General features: G+C 29.3%; 1 long non-coding RNA gene across 1 annotated transcript; it reads right to left on the reverse strand.

Moving 5' to 3' along the window:
- Positions 1-721: 721 nt before the first annotated feature.
- Positions 722-2,437, reverse strand: LOC149179302 (uncharacterized). Its single transcript, XR_016258912.1, has 2 exons — positions 1,814-2,437; positions 722-1,190 (listed from the first exon to the last, which is right to left on the reverse strand). It is a non-coding gene; the product is annotated as an uncharacterized LOC149179302 (long non-coding RNA).
- Positions 2,438-8,477: the final 6,040 nt, after the last annotated feature.

Genomic DNA, 8,477 nt, shown 5'->3' on the forward strand with positions numbered 1-8,477 from the left:
GGGCCAAGTCGCATGTGATCCTCAGGCAACTTTGATGGATTAAATGTCCTTGGATCGTCCAGTAACTTTGACGGTGATGAACCTCATTGATAGGTTCAAAACTCAAACCATACCTATATGATTTATCAACGAACTTCTTTAAAAAAAAAATAGATACCTGCTTCGGGGTTTCTCAAACTACAAATCAACCATTGAAGATAATAAACAATTTGAGAAAAAAAAAACTAAATTTTAAATCATGATATAAATTTTTTGCACTAAATTTTAAATCATGATACAATTTTTTTGGTGTATAATAATTATTATATAAATTATGTGATATGGAGAAAATGGCAATTTTTTGCACTAAATTTTAATCACGATATAAATTTTTTGCGGGTATAATAATTGCTACTTACAAGTGTGGTAGTTATTAAATGGTGTATTTATAAAATATTTATTACAAATGTACTGTACAATCCAACAACCACAGTGTAGTGTCAGATACCATTTTTTAATTAAAAAATCTAAAATATTATAATATACTTATGCCATGATATGATTTTGAGTCATTTCTTTGTACCATAATAATACTAAATATAGCGACAATTATAATAATATTACATAAATTACGTACGTAAAGATACAGAGAAGGAAAATTTGCAAGCCATTTGAAGAACATTAACTATTACAGCTGTCATTATTTTGGCCGGTATTCACTTAATTTCCATAATAGATAGAGTTGCGAAGGAAAAACCATCGACGGGTGCTGTAGATAGAAATCAATCGCAAGTGTTTACAAAACATATGGCTCTGAGTGGGACAATATCGTGATTCATGCCTGTTGGTGTTTTTCCACGGCCTGTGAAAATACTATATTCCACCCTTACACGTCAAATAATTCGCTTACAGGCTCTATAGCCAACGCGATCAGAGGAGCTGAGATTTGAAAGAGGAGAAGCAACACAAATACAAGGAGGTTTAACAATATCAAAGCCAAAGACGCGATGGCAAGTCCGGATCCACTGTTAACCAACATGTTCTGCAGCCATCCGAGGAAGTCACGAATATCTGAAGTATATTCAACGGAGCACTCCTCCTACAGTGCTGTGGAGGAGCGTATTCTCTTTCATTCATTCTCAGCTCCTCCATTAGTTTTCTTTAACACTATCATCTCTGCCTCCGCTATGCCTGGATCACCTGCAAAAGCACTTCTTTCCAAAAATAACGTCAAAATACAATTTAGAATTGATACCGGCAAAGAGTTTACAGTTAGGGTTTACTTTTTTAGTTTATTTTTTGAGTTGCCATCATAGTAAGTCATATAGTTAATGGTATTTAGTCTACTCTTTGAGCCTAGATAATAGCGATCTATATACTCAATGGGATTAATCTATTTCTTGAGCCTAGATTATGGCAGGTTGAGATTATAGCAGGCCATATACTCAATAGGATTTAGTCTATTTTTTGAACTAAAATTATAATAGGCCATATACTTGATGAAATTTGGTCTAAATCATATACTCAATCAAATTTAGTCTATTTCTTAAACTAAAATCATAACAGGTCATATATTTGATGAGATTTAGTCTAAATCATATACTCAATAAAATTTAATCTACTTCTTAAACTAAAATCATAACAGGCCTGGCCATATACTTGATAAGATTTAGTCTAAATGATAACAAGCCATATACTTGATGAGATTTAGTATATTTTGTAATCCACAATCCAAAAAAATACATACACTCAATAAAATTTAGACTACTCTTTAAACTTAAATCATAGCAAGCCAGGAACTACAGTGTCATTGATTTCACCCGACAAAACTTACTTTTAATAGCAAGCCATGAACTACAGTGTCATTGATTTCACCCAACAAAACTTACTTTTAAGAGCAAGCCATGAACTACGGTCTCATTGCTTTCACCCCCACAAAACTTAGGGCGCAATTGTTATTGTGCCGAGACGGAAATGTTAAAAGACATATCTAGAGGCGGCTACCTGAATCTGGCAAGAAGACAATACGCCGAGGGCATGGAGTGTACAGAATTGGGGAAGTTGAATTTGGCTTTGGGGCCTCTTAAGCAATAAATGCGGCATCGTAGCTCGGCCGTTTTGTAGAGCGAAAAATGGAGGAGTTGAGGTCAGAAATCGGAATGGCGAAAAGCAGATCGCAGATTAGGAGCCGAAAATGGTGGAGTTTGGTGATCCGAAATCACAACGATTGTAGACATTGCTCGATTTCTACAAAACGGCCCAGCTACAATGACTCAGTTATCGGCTTTAGGGACCCCAACGCCAAATTCAACTTCCCCGATTCTGCACCCTCCAGTCCGTCGGCGTTTCCTCTTGCCCTGCCAGATTCAGCTCGCCTTCGCTGGGCGAAATCCCTTGGACTTTGCCCTCTCCGCACAATAACAATTACGCGGGACGCCCTAGGCGTCCCTCGAAGAGAAAACAGCCTATGAAGTGAATGCGATGAAGAAGAATATATTTATAAGCGCTACTTCCCTAAACGATGGGGGTCCACCGGCTTTGGTCGGTTCACTCTGCATTTGGTTTCTGTTGTCTTTAACGTGTGACGTTATCTTTGGGTTTGGGGCCGGGCAGTGCAGTGCGTCAGTCGTGACGTTCGATACTGTGTTGGTACATAAGTTTTGACGGGTGATAAAGTTTGACGGGTGATAAAAGAATAACCCAGGGTAAAAATTAATGGACGGACTTTGTCGGTTCCCTATGCATTGGCTTTTCGTAATCTTTAAAGTGTGATGTTATCTTTGGGTATGGGCCGTGCAGTGCGGTGCGTCAGTGTTGGTACAAAATGGAAATAATAGAAAAATGAAAAAAGAAAAGGAAATAAATTTAGTAATATAAATGGAAGTTACTGAAGAGGCTCATAATTATAGATCTAAAACAATCACTTTACAAATAAATAAATTTAAATGATAATGAAAATGAATTCCTAATTAAACTATGGATAAACAGCAAAAAAAAATTGATAAAAACAAACTAATATACAAGTCAAAACAAAACTAAATGCTTAATACCATGTTTAATAAGATAATTTCTAATTATAAAATATTATATATATTGTTGTACTACACTAATAAAAATGCCACAATAATAAAATGGTCATATGAATAATATTATTTAAAATGGAGAAAAAAGAAACACATAATTAAATATAGTTGTATATAATTTTTTAGAAAGTAAGAAAATTATACTTATTATATTATTTTTAAATATTATATTTAAAAATATGTTGGTGCCTCAAACAATGGTTTTTTTTTATATTGATTAGTTAGGTTAAAGAACAAAAAACCTTCTTCATAAAAAAATCTAACTGCAATACTTAATTCACTACTACTGTGAATTTAGTATTCATTTGTTTACTACTTATGTGGTTGAAGGTTGAATCCTTATTAATTGTTTATAGGTGATTTCTATTTCCTCATAATCTTCACATTCTTCATTATGCCATAATCTTCTTGCTTTTAACATTTTTCATTATGCCTTGTACTTTCTTTTTTTTAGTCTTTTCAAATTAGTTTTAATGGAATTACATTTATTGTTATCCTCTTTGATGGGAAGGTTTAATAGTCTTTTTTAATTTTATCTTAAGAAACTTAAAAAGTGATTGTACCATTTTAAGTTTTGGAAATTTTGGATTTGAAAAACTAGAAATGAGATATCCATAAAGTTTTATAAAAGGATTTTATAGAAATTCCTAGATCAAGATGAGTTAGGTAGACCAACATGTCCAATAGAAGATGCGATTTTAGATAGAAGTTGTTACATGCCAACTAAAATGTAATTGTACCAGCATGTCCAATAGAAGATGTGATTTTACATGGAAGTTGTCACATGCTAAGTGAAATGTAATTGTACGATAGCTGACACAAGGGAGAAGGGCTTCCACATGCCATCCATGTGTTAATGGTGATGTTGCTAACATGACATAAGTCAATGAAATTTTTGAAGGGGATAACTTTGTGTCCAAAGCTCAGGTTTGAATGAAATATATATCCTTAGAAAGCTCTTGACAAGTAGAAGACGATGCTAATCTCAAAAAGAAAAATGAAGATGTTGAATGAAAAAAAATTATGATAGTCATATCTCCTTACAGTAGACTAAAGGGTTAGGATTCAACTTTCAACCAACTAAGTAATCAGAAATAAATACTAAACATGTTTTAAACATGAGTTATTTAGAAACTAATACTTTTTGTTTAACTTAAATACAACTTAATTAAACTAAAAATAATAAAGATAGAATTAATCACAAAAATAAAACAAATAATAAAACGTTGTATTGTTGAATGCCATCATGAAAAATTAAGAAATATAATTAACTAATATTATTTATATTAACTCCTCTCTCTCTCTGGATATATATATATATATATATATATATATATATATATATATATATATATATATATATAATTTACTATAATTTGTTTTTAATATAATAATAAATTATCTTAAATTGAAAATATAATGGAAAAACTAGAATTCCTGAAAATGGAAATAATAGAAAAATGAAAAAAGAAGAAATAAATCTAAAAACAACAAATTAGTAAGTAACATAAATGGAAGTTATTAAAGAGCCCATAATAAGACCTCAAACAATCACTTTACAAATAAATAAATTTAAATAATTAAAAAAAAAAATAAAATCCTAATAGTAAACAACAACAAAAAAAAATTGGTCAAAAACAAACTAATATAAAGTCAAAACAAAACTAAATAATTAATACCATATTTAATAAGGTAATTTATAATTATAAAATATTATATATATATTGTTGTACTACACTAATAAAAATGCCACAATAATAAAATGGTCATATGAATAATATTATTTGAAATTAGGTAAAATGAAATGCATAATTAAATAGAGCTGTATATAATTATTTTAGAAAGTAATAAAATTATTCTTATTATATTATTTTGAAATATTATATTTAAAAATATATTGTAGCGTCAAACAATGGGTTTTTATTTTGATTAGTTACGTTAAAGAACAAAAACCTTCTCCATCGAAAAAATCTAACTGTAATACTTAATTCACTACTACTATGATTTTAGTATTCGTTTGTTTACTACTTAAGTGGTTGAATTGTTAAATCCTTATTAATTGTTTATAGGTGATTTCTATTTCCTCATAATCTTCGTGCTTTTAAAATTCTTCATTATGTCATAATCTTCATGCTTTTAACATTCTTCATTATGCTTTGTACTTTCTTTTTTTAAGTCTTTTCAAATTAGTTTTAATGGAATTACATTTATTGTTATCCTCTTTGATGGGAAGGTTTAATACTCTTTTTTAATTTTATATGAGGAAACTTAAAAAGGGATTGTACCACTTTAAGTTTTGGAAATTTTGGATTTGGAAAAATGGAAAACTACAAAATGAGATATCCATAAAGTTTTATAAAATGATTTTATAGAAATTCTTAGATCGACATGCTAATCTCAAAAAGAAAAATGAAGATATTGAATGAAGAAAAATTATGATAGTCATGTCTCCTTACAGTAGACTAAAGGGTTAGGATTCAACTTTCGACCAAGTACTCAGAAATAAATATTAAACATGTTAAACATGATTTATTTAGTAATTAATACTTTTTGTTTAACTTAAATATAACTTAATTAAACTAAAAATAATAAAGATAGTATTAATCACAAAAATAAAACAAATAATCAAATGTTGTATTGTGGAATGCCATCATGAAAAATTAAGAAACATAATTAACTAATATTATTTATATTAACTTTTCTCTCTATATATAATTTACTATAATTTGTTTTTAATATAATAATAAATTATTTTAAATTGAAAATATAATGGAAAAACTAGAATTCATGAAAATGGAAATAATAGAAAAATGAAAAAAAAGGGAAATAAATCTAAAAACAAAAAATTAGTAAGTAATATAAATGGAAGTTACTAAAGAGCCCATAATAAGACCTCAAACAATCACTTTACAAATAAATAAATTTAAATAATAATAAAAAAATAACAAAAAAATGAATTCCTAATATTAAACTATGGATAAGCAGCAAAACAAATTGATAAAAAACAAACTAATATGCAAGTCAAAGCAAAACTAAATGCTTCATACCATATTTAATAAGGTAATTTCTAATTATAAAATATTATATATATTGTTGTACTACACTAATAAAAATGTCACAATAATAAAATGGTCATATGCATAATATTATTTGAAATTGGGAAAAATGAAATGCATAATTAAATATAGTTGTATATAATTTTTTTAGAAAGTAAGAAAATTATTCTTATTATATTATTTTTAAATATTATATTTAAAAATATGTTGGGGCCTCAAACAATAGTTTTTTATTTTGATTAGTTAGGTTAAAGAACAAAAACCTTCTCCATAAAAAAAATCTAACTGTAATACTTAATTCACTACTACTGTGATTTTAGTATTCATTTGTTTACTACTTATGTGGTTGAAGGTTGAATCCTTATTAATTGTTTATAGGTGATTTCTATTTCCTCATAATCTTCTTGCTTTTAACATTCTTCATTATGCCATAATGTTCTTGCTTTTAACATTCTTCATTATGCCTTGTATTTTCTTTTTTTTAGTCTTTTCAAATTAGTTTTAATGGAATTACATTTATTGTTATCCTCTTTGATGGGAAGGTTTAATAGTCTTTTTTAATTTTATCTGAAGAAACTTAAAAAGTGATTGTACCATTTTAAGTTTTGGAAATTTTGGATTTGGAAAAATGAAAAACTAGAAAATGAGATATCCATAAAGTTTTATAAAAGGATTTTATAGAAATTCCTAGATCAACATGATCCAATAGAAGATGCGATTTTATATGGAAGTTGTTACATGCCAACTAAAATGTAATTGTACCAACATGTCCAATAGAAGATGTGATTTTACATGGAAGTTGTCACATGCTAAGTGAAATGTAATTGTACGATAGCGACACAAGGAGAAGGGCTTTCACATGCCATCCATGTGTTAATGGTAATGTTGCTAACATGACATAAGTCATTGAAATTTTTGAAGGGGATAACTTTGTGTCCAAAGCTCAGGTTTGAATGAAATATATATTCTTAGAAAGCTCTTGACAAGTAGAAGACGATGCTAATCTCAAAAAGAAAAATGAAGATGTTGAATGAAGAAAAATTATGATAGTCATGTCTCCTTACAGTAGACTAAAGGGTTAGGATTTAAACAAAACAATGAGATCATAACAAAGAAATTATGTATCAAGTTTTGTATTTATCACTCTTTATCTTAAATTTGGTTTTATATGTATAGATATATAATTTTTAATAATTGAGGTGTGTTACACATATCCATTTATTTCATATATGTAGAATGACATGTGGAAACCCTATGTTTGCATGTCACCATCACGTTATGCAATGTTATCTAGCATGTTGCTGAAATGTGACAACCTTCCGCTCATGTGTTACCACCTCACTGCTCCATCTCAATAGGATAGGCACATCAGCTACCTGTGACATCCAAACTTGGAAAATTATGGAAAATACCATTTTCCAAAACAATATATTTCCAAATGAATGGATTCTAGATTAATTTTTTGTCAAAAAATGGGAACATCCCAAGAGAATGATAACTAGCTGATTCCAATAAGTAGTTGTTAGGGGGTGATAAAAGAAAATTCAAGGAAAAAATTAATGGATGGAACTTATGAATAAAAATATATAATGCTAATCCATTACGTATTTTATAATATTGTATTATACATCTTGAGTGGGCCTAATGGTTAAGAGCATGTGTTTCCTACAAAGAGGTCACACGTTCAAAACCAGAGGTGGTAGAGTATGTATACCTTCATAGACTTAACAGTCAAATCGTTACACAGAGGTGGGTCCCTTGTCCGACAAAAAAGAAGGGTCTCATAGACCAATTTGGTGTCTGGCTGGCTGTGACCTTAAAATTGGATAATAATAATAATAATCTCTCTATGATTTAAACATGTTTTAAATAATCAAATTTCTAATTATAAAATATTAAATATATTGTTGTAGATGCATGTTCATAATGAATCAATTAGCATATTTTTTAAGTCTAATAATACAAATGTCAAAATAATGAAATGATGGTGTGCATAACATTATTTTAAATTGATGGGGTGAAGCTGCACAATTATGATAAATCCGGAATTTATGAATCAATTCACGGGCAATTAAAACCTCTGTTAACCACACCGATACACAAATTGTAATTTAATTAATTAAATTACATGTTTACAAAACTACCGGACCCCGACCTCTTTAGCAGAACTCAAAACAAGTTAAAATCCCATTCAAACCTTTACTTTTACCCGTGGAGCCGAAAGGAAATAAAACTACAGTTCATAACTTTCTCGGGTCCGAATTCTAAATTAACTCGTGCACATCTTCCAGAGTGATCTCCGTCAGATCTCGTACCTTCACAATGAACGGCTATGATCGATTCAGAATCTAACTAGATT

Source organism: Pinus tabuliformis, chromosome 4_1 (assembly GCF_031772625.1).
Source record: "Pinus tabuliformis cultivar Carrire ecotype Pingquan chromosome 4_1, CPIR1, whole genome shotgun sequence".
Taxonomy (NCBI): domain Eukaryota; kingdom Viridiplantae; phylum Streptophyta; class Pinopsida; order Pinales; family Pinaceae; genus Pinus; species Pinus tabuliformis.